This window comes from Channa argus, chromosome 5 (assembly GCF_033026475.1).
Source record: "Channa argus isolate prfri chromosome 5, Channa argus male v1.0, whole genome shotgun sequence".
NCBI classification, from domain to species: Eukaryota; Metazoa; Chordata; class Actinopteri; order Anabantiformes; family Channidae; genus Channa; species Channa argus.
Genome location: NC_090201.1, coordinates 3,546,141 through 3,569,495, shown reverse-complemented (window position 1 = coordinate 3,569,495; position 23,355 = coordinate 3,546,141). Strand labels below are relative to the sequence as shown.

At 39.5% G+C, this 23,355-nt stretch overlaps 1 protein-coding gene across 2 annotated transcripts in view; it reads left to right on the top strand.

Moving 5' to 3' along the window:
* Positions 1-23,355, top strand: part of ptprga (protein tyrosine phosphatase receptor type Ga) — a 451,880-nt gene that overhangs the window by 975 nt on the left and 427,550 nt on the right. The window lies entirely within an intron of this gene.

Genomic DNA, 23,355 nt, shown 5'->3' with positions numbered 1-23,355 from the left:
TATGGCTGTCCAATTCCACATCCTTATTTCTTCTTAACCCCATATACAGCAGTCAGACTAGGGAACAATCAAATAGATTTGGATGCCATTATAGGAGCAGTAGGCAGGGTATGTTGGTAGTTGGGTCAGGGATATGGGTAGAAAAAACGAGGAAGATGTGATGCCTTGTCAGCCGATGGCGTGTATGCCAAAGCTGTTATCTCACCGCCTGAAGGAAGACAGCAGGACTGTGAAGCCGCTTCACACACTCAGCCCCCCCAAAAAAAGAAAAAGGAAAAAAGAAAAGGGAAAAAAAATGCATTGGAGGCTCAGATCTGTGGTGAAGGCAGCTCTCATCTGTTAGTTTAGGGTTGTGATCCACAAATGATAAGACCTGACTCCAGATGCACACACAGCAGTGAAACACTGACTACTTTGCATTGGGATGGTGAGAAAACACTGTTCTGCTTGCTTACTTTCTCTAATTGGGCTAATCTCCAGTTGTTATATAACACAACTGAACTATTTCCCAGATTCATTTTAAGGGAACCCTCTGCTCTAATAATAGCTAATTCAAAGACCCCTGGGCCTTCTATCCTGGTCAGTGGAGTCTCCACTATTTAACCATCAGTTCAGTACCTTAAAATAATCATTACCATCAGCTTCTTTCCTGTGATTTCACTCTGAGACAGAGAAGAGGGAAGATATACTAGAAAATCACAAAATAAATCCAACAAATTGAACTGGACCTTACCCAAAGTGTCTATACACACCAAATACCTCCAGCTGTAGACAATTGTGAACACTTCCGCAGGCTGTCATGCTCTAAAAGACTTGTTTGTGTTCCAATCTGGACTTGCCATTTTCTCACATGTAAATTATTACATCTGCATAGTTGATAATGTTTACACAATCTTCCCATCTGGGAGCATCTTTTTTAGCCAGGCGTCTTTAACATAGCTCAAGTGATGTGAACAGGACCGTAAATGGCCTGGTATTTATGATGAAATATGTTTAAACTACTTGACCACAATATTAACCCCACCAGGGATCCACAGGTATCGGAACACACAGTGCATCAGTCGGAGTGCCCGTGATGACCCCATCCACCACAACATTTAAACAACCAAGTGGCTGATCGGTGTCTACTGTACTGATGGTGCTTTCAGGAGATATTACACACACACAGACAAAATAATATTAAAAGAGAAAAATTAGTGTGTAATGTGGATGCAGAGTGATAGAGAGGCATTCACTGCTTGTTTCATTTAGCCCGAGCGAGCAAATTGGCTCAGAAACGTAATGCACCTTGTAGAAGGATTGAAAGGTCCATTTATAACGCAAGTCTCAATTTTAGAAGAGAAAAGCAGTGACACTTAGTCCTAATTTTGATTTTGTATTGCTGTACTGTCTATGTATAGATCCAGCTCTCAATCCTGTGTGTGACTTATTGTAGTTGAAAAAAACAAGCTTCTTAAAATCTGTCTTTTTAGTGATCTGAACAGTGCATTAATGATCCTCTAACACATTGTGGACTCTCATTGGCCCCCAAACCTCCAGCCTGCGGCGACTTTAGGAGTTAAAATTTATCGAGCGTATGTTTAAGTCCCTTTAGCTGTCTATAGATATGACACTTTCTCACGGAGCCAGTTAGTTGGACTGTATTAGCCTACTTTTCAGCTCACTGAGATTAGCTCTGTGTATGTCTTCAGTCTTCAGAGATGTCACATAACATGATGAGAGTCTGAGCAATTTCTAAAGCTGCACACGGTCACTGCTTTAACAAATCCAGACCAGTATTCACATATCGTTAGGACTGAACGACGGACTTTCAGTATTGGACACGGGAGTCTTGTTAGACATTTAGGATTTGTTGTCACCTCGATTCTTTATCTCACATTCCTTCTAATCTCAGATCTGGAGGAAAATGAAGTCAAGTAATCATAGCAGTAAAAGAGCGAGAATGGAACTGATGGATTAATGAAATGGCATAGTCTTATCCATGGGCTGAAAATGTATCTGTGGTTGTTCATAAAAACAAGGGAATTGTTTGTAGGGTTGAGAAAATGTGAGATTAAGCCTCAGGTTTTCACAAACAATGAAGATGAATACTACAATACTCAAAAAGTTTTTCTGTCTATTGAAAGGAAATGCCACACACACACACACACACACACACACACACACACACACACAAAGAATAAATAAATAAATAAATAATTTTAATTATAATTTTTGGTGACTTTATATTTTAATATAGTCAAAATATTTTTTTAATTTGGTGAACATCTTTTTAACCGAAATAGAAGCTCTGCATGGGAAAGAATGAACGGGTGGATATTCAGTTGCCAGTTTGTGATGCTTAAAAGACGTGATGAATGTCTGGCGAAGTAGGCATTGTCACCAAAGGGCACATCCACAGCTCAGATATTGGTAATCTCTCTTTCTCCCTCTTTCTCTCTTCTTCTCACTCTCTTTATACATGAAACCCCCCCACCTCAATGCGCTTTTGCTCCTCTCTCCCCTCACCTCAAGCACACATTGCAATGATAGCGGCTTTGAGCAAGCCCAAGGTGGCTGGTTCATGTTGAACGGCTGGCAGATGATGTAGAAACAGAGATGAGTGTGCTCTTCTCCTGCTGGGTATCACAATCCGCAGGCTCTCAGTGCTGCTCTTCTTACCTCCAGCCCGCTCCTCTTTTCTATTAATAAGGCTCTTAGCTGGGAGATTGGGTTGGAAAAGCATGAGGAGAAGGCAAGATGGGCTTTCCACGAATATTACGTCAACTGTGGGCCACATGCAAATGTGGATATCTTTGGTAGTTTAAGTCAGCTAAAAAAAAAAAAAAAAAAGCAGCATCTGAAGAATTCATTCTTATTTCGTCTGCTTTACTGGAGCTCTTTGTTATGTGTTTAAAATGCAGTTGAATATATTTTTCAAATGTATGCATTTTCTAGTTTATGCAGAAATACTTTTTTTATTTTACTGGATCGATTTTTGTGTTATTTGGTCCTAAATTCTTTTCATCTTCTCTAAACTAAGTCATTTTTTATTTTTAACAGGTATATATGGGGAACCGCTGTCAGTAAAGTGATAGAGAAAAGAGAAAAAGCAGAACGCCACAAGTGATGGAAAAAAATTATAAACACTGAAAAAAAGATTTGGATTCATAAAAGAGATTCAGTGATGCTGCATTTTAAAATCATTAAAGCTAAATTGAGACAGGATGACGGAAAGACAACTGTGTCATATTTTGTGCCGTTTTTATATTAACAGCAACAATCAAGAGATGATATTTTTTAAGTGTCTCAGTAGTTTTTACTCACATTAAGTGTAAAGGTCTGTGAATTCGTAAAGCATGCACCTCATCTTTGTAGGGGCTCTCTGTTTTCTCCCTGCTCAAAGGTTTTGACGCCGACAATTAAGACCCCCAACCCTGCAGTGTTAGAAGAACAGGGCGCGCGCTTTATCCTCCAAGCTTTAAACTACAGTGCATTGTTTACTCTCTAGTCCACCTAAATAATGTCATACCTTGCTGCAGAGCAACACCCGCAATGATTAAGCCAAGTGCCCCTAGATATACAGGAAGTTTGTGCAGTGCCTTCGTGTCTGCATGAGTGACCTGACTGCTGCCAACATGCCCCCGGTCGCCCACATAATGGCCGGTTTGCAGCCACACGAACATCTGTTTTTTGGGAATGGAAAGCACTGAACATCACCGTGGGGCGTCCGCTAGCTGACACAAGGCATCACTTTTCCTTTTCTGTCTGCAGCCTGCCGTGTCAGCGTTGAGGCATCACGCCCCTGTCACTGCGCTGCACTTCAGCCCTGGGTTAACCAAATACTCAAGACAAAGGAAGAAAGAAATGAAAGAAAGGAAGGCAAAAAAACGACAGTGGGGACAGGGAAAGAAAGAGATGTTCGGCCTTCAATCTGTCGCTTTCTGCTGCGAAAAATGAATGGGGCCTGTCGCTCCTGGGAGGAAAAACAGAACAGTCATTGTAATCTCACAACAAGTGTCTGCGCTAGCACATCTTTTCACCCCCACAAACACACACTTCCCCTCCTTCCATCTATCTCTGTCTCTTTCATTACTGTTTCTCTCTGCTGGGAGAGAGCATGCATGTGCATCTTTTCTGCTTCTTTTAAATCTAGGGACAAATGGGATTTGAGGGCGATGGTGATGAGGGTTTGTTAACCATTCTGAGGAGGTCTCCGTGTCACAAACCTTCTCTCTGAGCCTTTTTGTTGCAGCAATATGGGGAGGGGTTTGACATTTACGGAAGTGATTGGATATGCTTCATGGCCCTCAGTTGCCAACATTATCATCATCGTCATCTCAGTGCTTGCCGAGCTATTATCTCTGCTGTGAACGGAAAAATGCTACCATGTTGGCTCACAGGTCACTCTATCAGTCAGCCCTGAGCCTGTCAATGCCACCATGTCTTTTCTTAATAGATTGATTAAAAGATAGTGCGTGTGGTGTTTCTGTGTTTTTGTGTGGGCATGTGTGTGTAAGATGCAGCACTGGGTGGGAGGGGTGGTGTTAGGCAGTTATCTATGTAAGATGCCGCTTTGGAAGCAGTCGCCTTGTCATTAGGAGCTATGGGGTGGGGGGAATAAATGGAAAAACGAAAAAAAAAAGTCCTTCTATTGTGCTATTGATTCTTAGCAGGAAATGATGCTGTGTTGCTTCACAAAGGGGGAAACTAAAGATAAATAGGCCTGATAATGATAACAATAGTAATGATGATATTACGTGCTGAGGCGCTAATGATATCTCAGGAATACGATGAGTGGAACGGAGCGCGGGGCATCTTCTTTTTTGTGTTTTTCCATCAGCATCTCTGCTCAGCTGAGCGTGCCTGTTAGATTTTTAATCTGTTTCTCATCACGTTTTTATTTTTTTATTTTTTGCATTTTTTTTTAAGCTCACAGCCCCTGAGAACACTGGAAAAGGAGAACACTGGGAAAGGTGGAGCGGTGTTGCCCACTTGCAGGCTTGCAAACAATTATTGCTCTCCAACCACCACCATTACTTTTTCTTCTCTCTCTTTTTTTTTTTTTTTTTTTCCTTTTTCTATTGTCTTCTGCAGTATTATATAGAGAAGAGCCAAGGTTGTTCCCCTGTCATTTTCCGGATGTTGCTTCTCAAGTTTTAGCTCACTGAGGCCTGCTTCCCAACAGCATCATCCATACCCCTCCTCCTCTTTCCCCACTTTTCCCACTCTGTTCATTCTGCTTTGCTAAGTCTTGTTTGCTTCCGGCAGGGTTTCATGTTAGCTGCCATATGTTCTGCTTCCCCTGCCATTATCACTGTTGTTTCTGAAGAAAACATTTTATTCATATGTCTGTCTAAGGCTCTTGGAAAAAGCATAGATCCAGTAGCAAACATACTTTGAAGCAGTTTTATTCCACTCCAGCTCCAGTTGCATTGTCTTTAAAGAGAAACTGAAGCACAACACACTGCTCTACTTGTGTGAGGGATTTGTACCCATCAATAAGTTTGAAGTTTCCCTCAGCAAGGCAAAAAGAACCAGGTAACAAATCGCAAAACGTTTTTGGTACAAACCAAAATGTGTTCGTAACAAAGAGCACTGAAAATTGCCAAATATTAAAGTTGGCATTAAATATGTGGGCACACTTGTAATCTTGTTTTAGCTCTAAAGTTCTTAATTTAAAACGGTTTTCAAATTTTACATTTCATAGATTGAAATGTTATAACTATAGTGAAATGCCTAAACAGGTATTTTATTATTATTATATTATTATTACACAAGGGTTCTTAATTGTGAGCTTAACATATGTAGAAAACAAATTGCACTAAATCTCTTTTCTCTCTGCTCTGTTGACTCTGTCAGAAGACTTTGCCGAGATTTTCCAGAAATTCCCAGAGATTTTGTCTGCATCCTCCCAAAATGTTTTTAATAGTCCTACAAATTAACATAATCGGTCTGGGAACACATCGTACATAATTGTACCCACTTGCTCTTGTATTATATGCATGGCTCACTGCTCTGCTCCGCCCGTCAGCAAGCTTCCACAAGCTGGCCAATAAGAGACAGAAGCTAAAAGTATCCCTGTACTGCATAAAGGCCCATTATAAAACAAATAAGCAGCTTTTGGAATTGTAAATTATCCAAAACTGTTTAAGGGGAACCCCAGAAAAAAAAGGTAAACCAGAAACCATGCACAGTAGGGAAACTTTAACCCTACTCATAGCTCTTTATTGGTCGTCACCAACACAAAAAAGTCTGGTTCTTCTTCTGGTACATACCAATTAGTCATGTAGTCATTTGATCCATAGGTATATTGGCAATGGAATAAAAAAAACTATACATAATCATTCAGGCAACAACAACTATGGAACAGATTAGTTGAGTGCATTTGTGCTTTAAAATTAATACACTTCTGTGTTTTTGACTTTATTCCATCCTGGCAAACCAATAAATGGTGCAAGACCTGCACGCCCTGTCAGGTCTGTGGTTGCATGCAGGAGGGGGCACAACGCAGAGCGGCAAAAAACAAAGGAAAAGACGAAGATGTAGAGACAGCATGAGATGTTGATAAGAGTGGAGAGGTGTATGTAGTCAAACCCTTTTTTCCCCCCTTTTCGCTAAGCGCGATGCCAGAGGGAGCCTCTGTGTCACTGTGCAGGGCTGCTGAGTGTTAAAAAGAGCTTAGACTGACAGGCTGTCGGCCAGTGTGGAGGCTGATGAGCCTAACCGACGCTGACACCAAACAAACACTTTGAGGTGAGGGCAGGAGGAGATGAGATGGGAAAACAAATGGACACGAAGAAAGAGTTTGCACCCCCCCTGCCCCTCTTAGATTGAAGCTTGTGACACTGCCAGGTGTTTTGGAATTTGTAGGACGCAATCCGATGGGATATTCCTGAGAGGGAGGTGGCTGATGGTTGCCAGGTGGTGGTTCTTCTCACCACGGTACTTACCCCCCCCCCCCCCCCCAAAAAAAAAATCCAACACCATGGCACATGTCAGGACTTTCTGACACTTTGTGTTCTTTTGTCAGGCGCTATAGGTGGCCATTCGCTCTAGTGCTGTGACAGCTCTCCGATACTCCAGTGAAAGGTGTAGATGGGTGTTCCTGCCATTCCCAGAACACTTTCTCATTTTGAATGGTGAAATGCACTTCACTCGACTTCCATCAGTCATCCCTGCTGACAGTAGAATGGAAGCAGCTGCTTTCTCCTTTAGAAAGGTGAAAGAAATGTCACCATCGTACAATGATGTTTGGAGTGTCAGTCAGACAACCATCGCAATGTTTAACTTAACACTTTTCACTGACTTCCTCTTCTTTTTGCCTTAACCTTTTTTCTTTCCTCCGGCTCCTGTTGATTTCTTTTTTTACATTATACCTTTAAATATTTGGCCCTTGCTTTTTTAATTGTTCCTCTGCTCACCTCACATCTCACCTTCTTTTTATTCGATCAGTTTTCTTTGTTGCTTGCATCTGCACATTTAATTATTTCCTTCCTTCATTTCACTTATTCTTCTTCTTCCTACATTTATTTGTTCCCTTCTTTTACATTCCTTCCACTGTCTTCCCTTCCTTCTTTTGTCTTATTCATTTGCTCCTTTCCATTTCTGAATACCTTTCTTTTGCTTTCTGCACTTTTTTTTATCATTCCTTGTCATGCATTTTATCTTTTTTTCATTTAGCCCTTTGAATATTTATATTCTATTCATTGTCTCCCACTCTTCCCTTACTTCCTTTTTTATTCCCGCATTATTTCTACTTTTTTTTCCTGATTCATACAGCAGTATTTCATTTTTGTAGCTGTCCCCCCGCTCTGGGTTTCTCCCATCTCTGGTCACATTAACATGCTTCTGTAACCATGGATTATTATTCTGAACACAATATAGCTGTAGACTAAACTGATGGCAATGAATTTAAATCCCATTTTTCAACTGAATGAAAAAAAGAATCAAGTGTACATATATATATATATATATACAAACCTACACACACAGCTATGTAAAATATTTTACAATTGTTAAGTTTAATTTAAATTAGCACTTGAAGTAAAAGTCACTAATGAGTTAGGTGATGAATATTAAGATTCAGGATGAAATTTAAAGTCGACATCAGGATGCAAAGTGTTGAGGACACATAAGGACACTTTTTAAAATCTCCGCCTTGGCTGTTAATGAGGAAATAAATAAGATATTATCATTTTATGAAGATAAATGGCCCCAAACACAGACTGAACAGAGACAAAACTCTGGCTATTTACAGCCTGGGTCTTGTTTTAGTAGCTTTGGCCAACATTTCCATCAGTGATAATCATCTTTTACTCAGCAGGTTAATTGCGATATGTGACTGCTGGAAGAGTGCAGCAAAACACAAGCAAACACACATATTAAGCAAACACAGACGAACACAAATTTGAAAGCTGAACAACAGATTAGTCTGGAGAATTTATAATGTCAAGGAGGAGACTCCAGCCTCAGCTTGGGCTTAGAGACTACACATTTTTAACAAAAAGCCTACATTATAAGCCAGAGGCATAAAGTTGGGGACACATTGAATCTGTCGCTCACACATCTCCCAACATTAATGTGAGATTATGTCATGTTAAAAAGAAGAATCTCATTCTTTAGCAAGACAACTCACATCCATAATCACAACTCACTATAGATAGGGGATACTGGCCTTATAGGGTCTCACAGTTACTTCCTGCTGACACACCTTGTCTTTCAAGAACTCCATCATCCAAACACTGATGGTCCCAAATTTGTTTATACATTTCGATAATGATGCATTATGGGTGACTGTGGCACAGGAAGGTAGAGCGGTTGTCCACCAATCTCACAGTTGTTGGTTCAATCCCCACGTCCTCCAGCCAGATGACAAAGTGTCCTTGAGCAAGACACTGAACCCCAACATAGTTGCTCCTGGTGAGTGCTGGCCAGCTGCATAGCAGCTCCCCCATTGGTGTATGAGTGTGTGTGAATGGGTGAATAAGAAGCAGTGTAAAGTGCTTTGAGTGCCAATAGGTAGAAAAAGCGCTATATAAGTGCAGAACATTTCCCATTTACTATTTACAATGAGACACGAGGGCTGCAGCCCTGACTGTTTACCAACTATTCTTGCACAACCCTTATCTTCTAATTTCTGATCGCTGGAACACACCTGATCAGCAATGGGCAGTGCAGGGTTAGTTGGGCTGTTGCCCTTGTGAACTGGGGTACAACACACCAGTGCTCTAGAGTCAAGATGTATCACTCTGCAAGGTTTTCCGGAACTATAGTGTCACTCAGGTCACATGGGGTTCAACACTGGCATTACAGTGGATCATCTTAGCTCGTAGAATATCTATGGTCACATACAGACACTGGCTATAAATTACTCTGATTATTGTTGTTATTATTATTATTAGTGACAGCTGAAAACCTGGTGCCATAATAACACTAAGTGCAACAGTACAAACGTTAGAGTAGGTTTGTACACTTCTATTGTTAATGTTAAATTCTTTTTAAAAAGGATCACAGCCGACCTTGGTGTATAAACTCCAATGTGCCCAAATCAGTTTTCATTTTTACACAGTGTAATTCTCCCTCTCCTATGCTATACAGCATGGCTGTGAAGGAGAGCAGCTGCAACAGCAGCAGGTTGAGATGGATACAACACAATAAGAGTTCAGCAAAGAAATGATTGGGTTTTGATTTGCTTTGTTTTATACCGATCCATTAAAATACACCCCAATTGGTGCTGAAACAACCCCCCGGATCTGCTCGAGAAATGTCTCCTTCTATCGGCTGTCTTCTTTCTTGTGTCATCGCATTTCTTTGTATTATTCATAATTCATCTTCATTCTTTGTCACAGTAGCAGCTCCTTTCTGTAGCAGGGGATGATTGGTGCATAACTAGTACTTGCATCCATCTACATGGTGTTTACCATTGACATATTTTTTATATCAAGCTCCCCTGCCTCCTACTTCACTAAATTAATTTTTTAATTGTTGGCTCTTCTCCCTCCCTCTTATTCAATCTCATACAAGCAGCTCTCAAACAGGAGTGGATGCCTGCTCTCCACTCTTACTGCTGCTTGTGATTTCTACATTGATCAAATATTTATAAAGGGAGCACAAACCTTCTTCACAGCTCAGTTCTTCATTTTATTTCTCAGCTGTCATTTATTTAAAGTCATTGTGAGATCTTTAGCTCAGGGAGATGGACATTAATCAGCAATTGTTGTCTGGAGTAAGAGTGCAACATACAAGATACAAAGGCTGTGCCCTCCCTGTTTCCCAAACTAGTCTTAGTTATCTTCATTTGTAATTAAGATAAAAATGTTTTACATCAAATTAAGTGAAAAAGTGAAGGAAAAAAAAAAAGTCCAAAGCAACAAACGATAGTATCAAATCAGCAAAAAAACATTTTCTAACTCTAACTTGCTGAAACAAATAAGAGAAAATACTGTTCAAGAATATGGCAGATGGAAAAAAAAAACTAATAGCCTTGGCCAAAATAGGCTACACTTTAAACCACACTTATAACAAAAAGCAACTTTGCTCAACTGAGACTTATGTGTCATTATTAAGGCGGCTTACAAAAACAGAAGCTGCAACACAAAAAGATTCCTCCAGGGATTAATAAAGTAACTATCTATTTATGTGCTTGCCAGTATCCTACTGTTAATTATCTGCAACTAGACACTAACACCACATAATCCATGTCTCACAGCTCTTCTGATTAGAGACCTTTTTTTAAAATCTGGTTACTAATGATTGAACTTTCATTCTTATTATTCTGGATTACCCTTAATAGTTATCGGTGTGCACTTTCTCGACCTGACACATTACTATTTGAAACAAGAGTCAAAATCATGAAGACATATACCTTCATCATTTTTTCCTGTACCATTAACACTGTATTTTTAGATCTGATAGTACAAAAAGCACTTTTGAGTGTTTGTTCCTCTGCCAGGACAATACCGGACCAAAACAGAATTCCAACAATTTTCTAAAGATTCACATAGACAATTCTGTCATTCTTACGTTTGAGCCAGAGTACAGTTCAATCCCTACATTAGTGGTGACCCTGGACAAACATCACAGTGAAACCATGTCTGCATTATGTTAGTTATAGTGATGAATGCAGTGAAGTATAAACATGTCATGCATGTTAATTGTATATCGTACAAAATGATTTATTCAGAAAACAATAACGAAAATTTACAGTAGTGGATTCCCTCCAAGATGTAGATTGACTGAACTGGCCTGGCATCTTCCTCTGCTTCAAGCCTTTTGACCAAGCTTTGCTAAACACACCCAGGATCTTTCTTCTGGTGGACACATCCAACCATTATCCATGTTACCAAAGACTATGTAAGGCCAACAAGGATTTCCAGAATGTGGACGTATGATGTCAATAGTCGTAGGGGTTAAGTATCTAGTCCAAGAACACTTCAACACATTGCCAGGAGGATCCAGGAATCAAACCACTGATCCTGTGGTTTGTGGATAACATCTCCTACCAATGCAGCCACAGCCATCCCCATGGTATTCTTGCATCCTGACAAAGAGTGTACCTGGGCTGGCTTCAAGCTTAGATACCCATTCCATTCCTAGGCACAGGAGGAATGGAGTGGGAATAAAGGGAGTGAATAAAGAAGAGAGAAAGAGAGAAAATCACTATATGCCAAGAAGTGTTGTGTCACACACTGAGCGGAGAACAGTGCAGAGCCCTCCTCATTAAATTCTTGCAGTGGCATTGGTTTTTCCACTTTAATGCTTGGGAGATGCTGGCTTCCTCCTCAGAGAGTGATAGGGACTTGGGGGCCACTGAGACAAGCGTGTAGCCCAATTTGTCTTAGTTCCAGGGGGAGGTGGTTTAAACAGCAATGCCCTCACGCCTTTCTTAATCTCTAGTGACCTCTTTCTCTTTCTATCTTAGATCTCTGGTGTGTATTAAGCTATTTTGCTCTTCAGTGCTTTGTCCTATTCAAACTATCTTATTTGACATCATGTTTTCGGTTTGTGTCATTCTCCGACTGACCCAATGTGAGATAGGCATGGAAGATTCTGCCATATAAAATTGCAGTTCACCTTCTTTTTTAAAATTTGCCTTAGGTTCATTTCTTGCTACAAATAGCACAAAAACATCCTCCATCGGGAGAATCACAGAGGTGCACATTTAGGATGCATGTCCTTTAAAATAAAGGGAATTGGCTTGCTTTTCAGAGCCACAGGTAAGCTAGGTTAAATGTATTAAATGCTAATGTTGCTATTATGAACATTGATAGAGCTACAACCAAAAAAGGTAACATGCCTTCAAATCAAGTAAAGCAAAGTGACATCAAACTGTGTTACATGACTGTGACCTGAAATTCCTCCTAACGAGTGAGACGCCAGTTTATTTCCTGTACCAAGCAGTTATTTTAGTTGATGTTTTTTACTTATTTTAACCCAAACCAAGCCTAAACATAATCTTTTCATAGTCATCTTTGTGCCCAAACATTATCATACGGGTGTTTTCTTTGTGGAAAAATAAAAAATAAAAAAATTCCGAACATAATGATAGACCTACGGAGCCTGGTAGCATGAGGAGCAACTACCTATTGGACTTTATCTATGGTGTTGATAACAACAGATAACATGCATTGAAGGCTGTGGTAACATCTAAAATGGGTGCCTGTACCAAGACCTTCAATAAGTGATATCAAAAGTGTTTATATTGTTGTGATTATGAGTGTTAAGTGTGTAGCAGGGAACTATAGTATGTATTATGTTGGATTTATAGATGGTACCGCATTTCATTGCTGTCTATCTAGTACTTGTCAGAGTACTTGACAAGTAAAAATGTCATTGTCAGTGTCAAATAAAGTGAATGACAGGCCAGAGTCAATGACATTAGAATATATAATCTAGCAATTTTTAACGCCTGTACCATATTTTGTGTGAATACATCAATTAGATACAAATTTATTGGATAACTGCAAATATTAAGAACAGGATAAACATTATTTTCAAGTCTGTGTTAAAACAGTCAGGAGCTACATAACCACTGAAGAGGGGTTTTCATTTTGCAACCATCCCTCCTTCTCATACTGGCCATGGTTAGATCCTTCCCTAAAGCAATGGGCAATGGAAGTGATTTAAGCCAAGTATGCAGTCCTCGTTCTGTATTCAAGTGTGTATCTAAAGCTAATATGAGGTTTCAGCAGTGGGTGTTGATCATATCTGATGGATATCTCCCAAAGTTTTCTTTTCTTTTTTTCTGCCTCCTTGTTGAGTTTTAAGGGAAGGGAAGTTAAAAAAAGGCTTCGGAATATATCTACTTCACATGACTAATTAAAAATTTACCACTTTTTAAGAAAAGATTTTCAAAACCTTATATTCTACAAAACCACATATGGACATTTAATATGTCTATTAAAGCCAGCTCAAGAGGTGAATTGATGTTTCAAGGTAGGAGATTGATCCGACCTCTCCTGTTGTTGAAGTGTCCTTGGACAAGACGCTGAACCCCACATTGCTCCAGCACCTTGCATGGCAGCTACAGTAGATATTTCAATTAAGCCAAAGTGACAAGGAGACCACCAAACCAGAACACAAGCTACACTATTGCCCTGATTAATAAAAAGTGGCTGTTCAGCAATGAACTGAACATGCAACTCTTCCCTGGGGACAAAGTAATGTTGGAGCTCCTCGCAGAAAAAAAAAAAGAGTTAAGATTGTGACAAAGCAGAAAAGACCCACCTGTATAGTGAGGCAGACATCTGAAGTGAAGACAGACATGAAACCAGTGGCTGCACTAATTAATGTGCTTGAAGTTTGACTAGCAACTTTGGCTTTTCCTACATCACAATCACGCTCCAGTTATCAAGGACTTCTCGCTCCCTGTAATCACTTTCCCCTGTCCCATATCTTAGGAACATGTGGACAGAAACACCAAAGCTGGACAGGTACTTCTGTCTAACAATTTCTGGAATAAAACTTGGTTAGGTGATCAAAATGTTCGGGTATCAAATGCCAAAAAATATTGCTTTGGGTAGTTTGAGTGTTTAATAGAGTTTACAGAAGTAATCAGACAAATTGTAAGTCACTGCAGCAACTCAACAATCACCTAAGAGGACTCATTACACTGTTAAGTCAAATTACCTGGTTTCGGCAAGACAATTAAACCTTCAACCTGACTGTGGTTCAATTCCTGCTAAATGAGATAAATTATCTCATGCAACAGTCCATTTGAGCAGATGTTTGAGCAGAGAAAGACTAGTCCAGGGAATTTGAAAAACAAATATATTAAAGATTTAATGAATACATGTTTCAGCAGGGCAGCCTTCAACATAGATACTGAAGCACCAAATACTGTTGGAGGCAGTGCTGTGGCTTGTATCCCTGAAATGTTAAAAGTTAGGCAATTGTCAAGCCTGTTACCGTTTCAATCTAAAAATAGCACAGTCAACATCAACAAATACAATTATCCTTTAAAACCTGAATTTTGTGTTTGCTCATGTTTAGTTTGAAGATCAGAAACAGTTAATAAGCAATACACACAAAAAGAAAAGAAACCAGGAGGACGTCCAATATTTTTTCACAGCACTGTAGGTTTTTAATGATTTGCAAATCACTGCATTCTGTTTTTATTTACATTTACACAGCATCCAATCTTTGTTGGAAACAGTGTTGTAGCTGCATCCAAGACAACTGTCAATGTGCTTCACTACTATTAGGAGGGTACATCCAGAAATGGAGTGGAACATGTTGGTGGATGAGGAATGGAGAGTTTACCGCACCGTTATCTTCGTGGGTCTCAGCAGGATGGAGGCTCACGGTGTCCTCTGCGAGTGCATGGCTGCTAAATTTAAGATTTCCTGTGCAGGCTGCTTGAGGTGTTTAGTTCCTCACGCCAGATGTTCAACAGATGTGGTTCACTAATATCACCCCAGGGTGCACAGGTTTCTACTCGAGCTCTCTCAGTCTCGGTCACTCTTGAGTGATTTGTCTCAGTATAGCTTTCTGTCCTTCATTACTTTTCATGTCTTCTTAAAAATATTTTCTTCACCTTCCTTTCTTCTATTTTTTGTTGTGCCTTTTCTCTGTTTTGAGACTTGCTGAAACAGTCGTAACAGCAGAGAGGGAGAGAGGTGTTCAGTGGTAGGTTGGGTGAAGCCTTCCCTCATTCCTCACTGCTAGACAAGCACCCGTGTTCCACCTGAAATGCCTTTGGATTTACGCTGCGAACTGCAGCCATATTTCTTCAGTTAATCACCTCGGGGCTGGGTGCTCCGGCTTGCCACGTCCCTAGGCCGATGAATGACCCGCAGGGGAAATCGAATGGAAACCAGCCAAGCCTGACGCTTCTGAAGTACTTTCTGTGTACCGCTTTGAGAGAGAGCATAGAATAGCAAAGTAATTGTGTGTGTAAAACAGTGAGTGTGTGTAGCCAAAAAAACGGCTTTGCGAGTAGTTTGCTATAATTTGTTCCTCAGCCAAAGATCCTCATAGAAAAAAATATTTCTTATTTGTTGCATGGAGGCTGTTGGTCAAATATGTCGCTCAATCATTTGATTTGCCTCTTTTATCTCACCTCTGTTTTCACTTAAAGCTGAAATTCATTGTTTCACTATTTAAGAAAAACAATGACCACAGTTTTCCAGGGACCACACTATTCTCTTCAAATGGTGTTCTGTGTTTGAGCAACAGTTTAAAGACGCACACACATTCAATATTCAATTACAGGGAAGAGAGAAGCACAATATTTCAATGTGGAACTAGGTTAATAAATGCTTTAAATGATAAATGAAGTGATTGATTATTAGATTACCTGCTATAGGCCCCGGGGGGGCAGTAAGCTGGCAGCTCCCGATTGACCCCCTGTTCCTCCCACTTTCTGTAGATTTTATTTCCTTTGGAGAACCAGCAAGTAGCAACATGACAGATTTTCAATGAAAAAAAGGAAATACATGTAAGGACATAATTAGTTAAACAAAAAGACTTAGGTTCATAAAGAGAAACTTGGAGGCATTGCACAAACAAATAGACACACCCATAACATATTAGCTGTGTTGCTGTCAAGATTAAGATTATACTAGAGATGAACTATCCATTTTGAAATTTTAACCCTAAAACTATATATATATATATATATATATATATATATATATATATATATATATATATGTAATTTTATCTTGCTGTCCCAATACATTTGTAAGGACTGTTGTTGAAAAAAAAATGTAAACCTATTGTGGTTTCAGTCCTTAGCTGATCTTTCTTGAGTGAATAACATTAGACTACTAGAGTTAAAGGCTACAAGTTTGAAAATGAGAATAATCTGTACTGTGTGAGAAATTTGTGGTGATAGAAAGAAGTGAGGTTATGAGACCTCTGCTACCCCCTCCTGATTTCTGCTTCAGGCTAGGGGCTTTAGGCTAAATTAGCTACTACTAGTTTGACACAACCCCAGTCTTTGACTGAACTGTCAGTGGTAATGGGTAATGTAATGTGTCAGGTTTTGACAAGCAAGAAAAATGTGTGCATTCAAATAAAGGACAATGGGCCTTTTGCAAGAACAAGTTATATGAGCGGAAATGTTAGGCGGATTCAAAAGAATTTGTGCATTTACCAGTTTTCTCAAAACAAGATTTGTCCCATATGAGTGAATGGGAGGTTTAGATAACCAATATACTCCAATCGGATTTTATTTGCACTTGAAGAGTTGAGTAACATTACTGGATGGAAAGTTGCAGACGGTGGTTATGAGGCAGTTTCAAACAAATGTAACATAGAGTAAAAACAGCAGGTTAAAGTGGTTTATTGGTGTAAGTGGACAAGCATAAAGATGCAGAAAGTAGTAGTGTAGGCTCTGGGTGAGTGCATATAGTGATTTTGTCTGATCTCTAATTGCTATGAATTTCCTTAAACAATAACTATACATGTGTTTATCCTGATTTGTCACATGACTTAATGACTGAGGAAGTTCTGATGGAGTCTCTAGCAGTCTGTACACTAAACCAACCACCTCCCTCTACCAGCTGTGCCTGCTCAGCAGTGAACCACATCACATAGATTAAAAACTGATAAGTGAATGATGACTGATTTCTAAATACATTTTAGACTAATTTTTATTTAATGTAGATGAAAGGATATTATTAGGTTTATACATCTAAGTTTATGTAATTTTGTAGATGTAGAATTACATGAATTGAGGCTAACTGTCACTAAGTTGTCAGTTCATTAGTACCTTGTGTCCACTATACTGATAAGATTATTAAAGCATGAAAAATGTCTATTACAGTAAAATCTAATAAACTAAAACTTATGCCATTACTTTGCGATTTTGCTTTGCGATCTTTTTTTTATAATTGACTCATCATTGACTTTGTCAGCAGTTGACATCATGTCTCTTGCCTCAGCCTTCTGTAAGTAGGCTCATTTGCGATGCCAACGGTACAGCGCGTACATCATCACACAGCTAGTGTATCATCAGAAGGCCATAACAAAATTCTTATCATGGTGAAGTATAATTACTTCAATACTGTACAGCCCTGTGTGATGGTACTGCAATCATAATAATGTGTTTGTTATTGTTTCCATGAGGATGAAGGTCATTAGGTCAGTATAAGAATTGCTCCTATTGCTTGTATGAGACAGCCGGGACAAGCCACTATAAGACTTGATGAACTTTTTGATATCTATCTTTTGATGATTGGATGGATGGGCAGATCCATAGATATGTTTACTCAGGTTCTTCCATATAGTTGATATTTAAAAAAAAACACAGTATCATACTGTGATTTTTATGCATATACAACATGATGCAACAGACACTTGTATGTTATTAATTCAGTACTAACAAACTGACAGACACTGAACCCAGGGCATTTGAGAGAAAGGGGCTCCCAGAGGTCTGGGGCCCTGAGGCAATTTCGTGCTTTGTCTGATTAGTAACATGGCCTTGATTCCACCCATGGGTTTGCCAACAATTTGAGAAAACAAGACACCATCAAATCCAGTTATGGAACAACGTAGGAGGATTTTACAGTGATCACTGCTGAGGAGAACACTTTACAATGTGTTAAGGTAGTCGCATGTTTTTGGCCTTTAATCATATTGCAAAATTTTGCCTGCCTCATTTAAACAGGTAGCATCCCACACAAAATGCATACATTTGCTTTCAGCCCAACAACTTCTCTACTCTGCCAGGCGCTAATGAATAGTGTTTGGACGAGAGTGGTTTGTTGGAGCCATTTGGGTTTGCCTCCACAACAGCACCTTATTATTCATATTACCTTTTTCAGCTTTCTGTGTACTTACTTAATATTCCAATGAGAGACGGAAATAGTGAGCGTATCCGTTACATTATTATGTGGCATAGTTCTGATGGTAAACGAGAAGTAGTCATTACCATTTTCTAAATGTTGAATGAATAAAGTTTGCCTTCAATAAACCAAATCTTTATCACATGGGTCCAAATGAGTAAACGCTGAAATCCATCAACCCATTACCGACACATGCCTATGTAGATTAGATGGACTCAGGGGTAAACACTGAGCCAGCAAAAACGTTATCATTACATGTATGAGCCTGACAGATTTCCTGCCTAGTAGGAACAAACAGCTGTAGAATCAAATATCTTTTGGTTGGTCTGTGATATTCTGTTTGGATACAGTTTGTAAATCTAAAAGTCCACTAACTGAGTCGTTTTTAACTTCGATTCTCTGTTTATTTGGTTTTTGTCCCCTGGGTGAACTGGATGGCCCTGTGACCTGAGATGTTGTTACAGTAGTTTCTTGACATAATTCCTTTAAAATGTGTAAAGTGTAGCCCTGTAGTGTCATAACAATATTTGCTCTCTAACAAAACAGCTTCCTATTAGCTAAGCGTAATATGAAGAATCTGAATAATAATGGAACAGCAGAAAGAACCTTCATTTACATGCTGTTTCTATGGTGTATAGTTTTGGGTTTAGGAGAACTGGCATACAGTAAATCAGTTCTGGTGTGAACTGAAACGCCTTTGAATAGAAACAAGATGGAAAGGATGGATGGACTTGTGGGTGAAATGGTGGATGGGTGGGTTGAATGTGTATGAAACACTTTGTTGAAGGAGGAAAACATGAGGATTATGTAATTAATCTGGAGTATACAGAGTGTATAGCGAATACCGAATACTACTACCACAAAACACGGCAGCAGCACAGAGGTGGAGTGGTTAGTGCTGCTGCCTCACATCTAGAAGGTCCCTGGTTTGAATCTACTAAAATGCAAAAGCAGTTGTGATTAAAGATGTTCTACATGCTATATTTAGGTACACCTGCATGTATTTAGGTCCATATCATCTTTCAGCTTCCAGTTGATTCAGGTCAAACCTCCTTAATAATCAGTAAGGCAAATGAGTGGTTTGTCCCTATGCATTTATGAAATGCAACAAAAGTGTGAACCATCCGTAAATTTCATCGTGTTTAAAAAAAAAAAGAAGGAAGAAATAGGCAAATCCTTCAAATTCTTTGAAATTACTTGCTTATACTACTTATGGTGACAAAACCAGGCTGCAAAGCGCCTCATTCCTTTATAAGGTCCTTTGTGAATATGATTGCTCACACTGGGGGTCAGAGAAAAAAATAGAAAAAGAACTCAGCGACACTAGTTGACTAATTAAGGAATTCTTTATTCTTCCAATGCATTTCAGCACAGGGCCTTTTATCAGGGTAATATTACAGGATTTGTGGACAGAGTGCCTATGCACAGTATAGTTAGTGAAAGAGCAGAGTAAGGAACAATAATACAATGGGCTTAGTCACATTGGTGGCCAGCCTTCGTCAGATATCAAAATAAGAGTATGTTACCAAAAAAAGTGAATAAAAATCCTCTAAGAATGTTTGTGGAAAAAAGCAAGATACTCTTATTTTGATATCTCATGATTATAAAGGTAACAGAGTTCTTTTCATTTCTGTACTAATTGCTGGTCACACATCTATCACACTTTATATCTGATCACACCTAATGTTAGTTAGGTATCTGTGACTAAACTAAACAACTCCAAACACTAAGCCCTATTATTAGTATTTTTAATACACTGTTGTCCTTTATCTTCCTCTAGCACCGCTTGCTGTTCTGTTTTGCCCTTCTTCTCAACCTCTTTGTAGTTGTGTGTCTTGTTGCACTGTGTGATTCCCTTTGCCTTCATGCCTGTGGCCCTGTCTTGGGCTCTGGCCAGTGAAAAAAGCCTCTCAGCCAGTGTCACTCCTAAGACCAAAGCTGTGACATGATGTTGAGAGGAGCCACACGAGCCAACCAAAAGCAAAATCTAATTAAACCAGGGCGCCATGCCTTAGCCAGCAACATCACTCCCAGGCCTATTAACCAGAATTAGCACACACACACACACACACACACACACACACAGTCATACACATACTTCACTGGCTCACTCACAGACTCACGGTCACACATTTCTCTGTCCTTGCCACAAGCCCCCTTTTCACAGCACTCAATTTTTTTCAAGTTTCAGGAGGTGACAATTGAAATCTTTGGTGCAGAGAGTGCATGTTGTCTCATCTAGATGTGGTTTTCTTACATCCTTTTAGCCAACGCTGCCCGAGTCACACATGGAATCCAATATCGCAGTTAGAAGTGATACACAGTTTGTCCATTATGATATGTGTCAGGCTTTGATCCCACCTTGTTTTGAGCAGTACAGTGGCTGCGTGAGGATGATGCATTATATGTTCTGCTCAGAGGAGTACACAGAATAAAGGCAGGGATGTGCACACACACAGGCGTTTTGGGTTGCAGGCTAAGTGTTTTAAGCTGAACTGCAGATGGCTGGTGACACAATATCATCATGTTTCCTCTTGCCACTTGTGCTGGCAGCTCAGTGATAAAACAAGACTTTGAACTTTGCAGCATGGAGACCAGACGACAGCTTTATTATCTGAAGAAGACAATGCATAGCTCCAGTCGGAGAAGTAGTCTGTAACAGTAATCATAAATTATTTCTCTCCTCTATTACATTTTGGTGTAATATCTCGTTTTTTCTGTACAGCCATCCCTCCAACAATGGCTGATTGGCATTTTCAAGTTTTATATATGCATACACTGATCTCACAGTGATGGCTTGGGTGGAAACTTGTGTTGTGATTGCACAGTACCAAAGACATTTATTTTTTTTTTTTAATAATTGAGTAATAGTTAAACCACTAAATTGTCTAAAAAGATAGAAAAATGTCATCACAATTTCTCAGAGCTCAGGTTGACATTGAAATTCTTCAGCAACAATCCAAAACCAAACTTCAGCCTACAAAAACCAGGATTTGCTGGTAGAACTCTTTTTATATTTTTTGTAATTTGCATTGAAAAAAGCTGCAGGAGGGCAGAGGATGCCAGAATGAGCCCTTAAACCTGGAAATCAGTCAGCATTTTTGCTCTTTCTGTTTCTTCATCGTTTGTGGGTTTTTGAATTGGTTTTTGGATAAATGCCTGACATAAGATCTGTAGTTAAGACAAAGTCTTAAAGATATTAATGTTTAATTCTTCAATATTAAAGTAATCAGTCAATAGCCCACTTTTGGTATTTTTGAGCCTTTTTATGTCTTCAAAAAGATGGTTGCTAACAAGTGACTAGCTGAGACTAAAGGTTGGCCTACAAAAACGCGTCATCCTTACGGCACTATATTACAGATTGATAGCAACCAAACGCTGCAAATTGTATCTTATTGTGGTGAGGGGCTGTTGACCTGTGCTGTTTCGTGATGTCAGACTTAATGAAAAGCACTGGAAATTTCTTCTGCTAACCAATCAACCAACCAACCACAAGTTGGACAATTTCTGGTTGATTGGTAAGTTTTGCAGCATTCTGATTTATAGTTATTTGGAAATTACTAAAATCTGAAGGACTGCGCAAAGCGGGGTAGACTGTAGAAGACGCTAGAAGAACGGATTCAAGCAGGGAGAGGGAGGACTGGGTGAAGTAGAGTGGATTGATTCTTGGTTTCATGCTAGTGTGAGCTTAAGATGCATATTGCTGTTTTGTAACTTTTTATTCTATTCATTTATTTCATTTATATATAAGTTGATTTTTACTTAAATATTTGATTCAAAGTGTATTTTTCTTTTTTTTTATTTTGTCCACATGTTGTGCAGTTTATACACATGAACTGCAGGAGAAAGTTTAAGCCCTGATTGAAACAATGGTTTTGCTTTTGCTAAGACCATGTGTTTTTTTATTCTTATTTCTCCTTAATCCTGAGCTACCGCAGTGTGAGCCATCTACAGCAGTCTACATGCTTATCCACTGAAACACACAGAATGTTGTCTTTGGGCTCTGGGCCCCAATCGTGTTTTAATCTTTGTTTTTATGACTCTCTGTTGAAGCGCTTATCCATTCCGATGATTGCAGGCTTAAAAAGACAACACATAGAGCTGACTTTTCATTGTCGGGGGTGATTTGAAACAGTGTTTCTGGATATGCTTCTCAGTTTACTTGTATTTTGTGCTTCCATGAAATCAGTAATTTGATTGTTGGAGTTGGGCTATTGCTGCAAATCAAAGGCCTGATGTTTTCCCACACCTCAGCCTCTGGACTCTCAGCTCAGCCAGTCCTGAACGCCTTATCAGGTTGACCTAACCGCCCGCCTGAGCCTTTGGAGGTGCTTTGAAAGGTCCCCTGTGATGTGGGACTAAAGCTAGTGTGAGCTGTTGATGATGGAGTGGACTGGTGGCTGCTGATACTCGCCTCTCCTTGCAATGAAAATACAGCACCTGAGAGTTAGTGTCATATCAGGACTTCACCATGAAAACTTTTCACTCCCACACAATACAAGGCTCTGTTTGATTTGACTTCATATTTGCTTCTGACACAGTTTTTTAAACACTCAACACTCAGCAGTTTAATAAGGTACGCCAAGCTAAAACTAATGATGTCTAAGATGAGACTCTCTTAATAAATCATCCTCCATGAAGCCGATAATGTTCAGTTTTTGTTTAAAAAGAGAGGTTGTAAATTAGCTTTTCGGTAGATTCTGCTTGTATGTGTTGTTGAAATGTGCAGCACCAGTTAAGGTGCTTGTCGCTTTTTAATTTCATACTTTTTACCTTTAAACCATGAATGTATCTTAAGATCATTCGCTGTCAGTTTAAAGCACTATCATTTTATTTTCTCAAGCAATGGTAAATGGTAAATGGTCTGCACTTATATAGCACTTTTCTACCTATTGGCACTCAAAGCACTTTACACTGCTTCTTATTCACCCATTCACACTCTCACACACACACACACACACACACACACACACACACCAATGGGGGAGGCGCCGAGAGCAACTAAGTTGGGGTTCAGTGTCTTGCTCAAGTGTGATATGTGGACTGGAGGAGGTGGGGATTGAACCATCAACTGTGAGAT